Source organism: Chionomys nivalis, chromosome 2 (assembly GCF_950005125.1).
Source record: "Chionomys nivalis chromosome 2, mChiNiv1.1, whole genome shotgun sequence".
Lineage (NCBI taxonomy): Eukaryota > Metazoa > Chordata > Mammalia > Rodentia > Cricetidae > Chionomys > Chionomys nivalis.
The window spans coordinates 96184617-96185782 of NC_080087.1; the positions used below are offsets into that span (position 1 = coordinate 96184617).

General features: G+C 36.6%; 1 non-coding gene across 1 annotated transcript; it reads left to right on the forward strand.

Annotated features, from left to right (window-relative positions):
- Positions 1–698: 698 nt before the first annotated feature.
- On the forward strand, positions 699–805 carry LOC130870633 (U6 spliceosomal RNA). Its single transcript, XR_009056769.1, has one exon. It is a non-coding gene; the product is annotated as a U6 spliceosomal RNA (small nuclear RNA).
- The last annotated feature ends 361 nt before the right edge of the window (positions 806–1166 follow it).

The window sequence follows — 1166 nt, forward strand, 5'->3', positions numbered from 1 at the left end:
CCTCATTTTATTTTTTGACAATAACAGGGCACTTTTTAAGAGTATTTTGTTTTTTATTGTCTTCTGTATACTGTCTTACTATTCCACAGGAATAGCTGAACATGCTTTGGGGTTGTCACCCAAGTCATATATTTAATAAAACGTGTTTTTATTAATACTTTGAGAATTTTATACAATGTGTTTGATAATATTCACCCTTCCTCCCCCAATTTTCTATATCTCCAGACCTATTCAAGCAAAATAGTTTTGCACTATACCATATTGATATCAAGGTGTAGCAAGAAGTCATCTGGACTATTGCATTTTCCTGTTCCTATATTATTAGAATATTTGCAGTGCAATACACAAAATGCCATTAGCTTCATGGATATTCAATGATTCATTCTTGTGGGCATGCCTTCATTTCTCTTTCACTTTATAAAATGTCAAACAGAAATCAAATTGAGCACCAGGAATAAGTTTGAAAAAATCATAGAAGAGAGAAAGAGAGAGAGAGAGAGAGAAAGAGAGAGAGAGAGAGAGAGAGAGAGAGAGAGAGAGAATGAGAATATAGGTAGTTGGCTACTGCGGTTGTTCTTATTCTAAAGTCCCAAACAATCACAGTCTCAGTCTTGGTGGCTACACGTATCTGTTCAATTTCTACAAATCTTGAGAATTTACACTTTAATAAGAAATCTGTTACATTTAAGAACTCAGGGGTGCTCGCTTCGGCAGCACATATACTAAAATTGGAACGATACAGAGAAGATTAGCATGGCCCCTGCGCAAGGATGACACGCAAATTCGTGAAGCGTTCCATATTTTTAAAGCCAGAAGGTCCTGGATAGACATACTGCAGAAACTACGAGACCATGGATGCAAGCCCAGACTACTATACCCAGCCAAGCTTTCGTTCACTATAAATGGAGAAAACAAAGTTTTCCAGGATAAAAACAAATTTAAACAATACGTAGCCACAAATCCAGCCCTTCAGAAAGTAATTGAAGGAAAATCACAAACCAAGGAGTCCAACAATGCCCACAATAACTCAGACATCTAAAGACCCTTCACCAGCACAACTTGAAGAAGGGAAACACACAAACTCTACTACCAAAGAAAAGAAAGAAAGAAAGGAAAAATGACCGGAGTTAACAACCACTGGTCATTAATATCACTTAATATCAATG